Below are 541 nucleotides of genomic sequence, written 5' to 3' on the forward strand. Positions count from 1 at the left end.
ATGGCGGCGGCGGCGAGGCGGGCGGCGGCGAGGGCGGCGGCGGCGAGGGAGGTGGCCGCGAGGGTGGCGGTGGCGATGGCGGCGGCGACGAGGGTGGCGGCGACGAGGGCGGCGGCGGTGATGGCGGCGGAGGAGACGGCGGCGGTGGTGATGGGGGCGGTGGTGAGGGCGGCGGCGATGAGGGCGGCGGCGGTGAGGGCGGAGGCGGCGATGGCGGTGGCGGCGATGGCGGGGGTGGGGACGGCGGCGGGGACGAAGGCGGAGGCGGTGATGGTGGCGGCGGCGAGGGCGGAGGCGGTGATGGTGGCGGCGGCGATGGCGGCGGTGGCGATGGGGGCGGCGACGAGGGCGGCGGCGACGAGGGCGGCGGTGGCGAGGGTGGCGGCGGCGATGGCGGCGGCGGCGACGGTGGCGGCGGCGAGGGTGGCGGCGGCGAGGGCGGCATTGAGGGTGGAGGTGACGAGGGCGGCGGTGGCGATGGCGGCGGCGGCGAGGGCGGCGGCGGCGAGGGTGGGGTCGTATCGACGAGCGCTATCGGTCA

This window comes from Emiliania huxleyi (genome assembly GCF_000372725.1).
Source record: "Emiliania huxleyi CCMP1516 chromosome Unknown EMIHUscaffold_120, whole genome shotgun sequence".
Classification (NCBI taxonomy): Eukaryota; Haptophyta; order Isochrysidales; family Noelaerhabdaceae; genus Emiliania; species Emiliania huxleyi.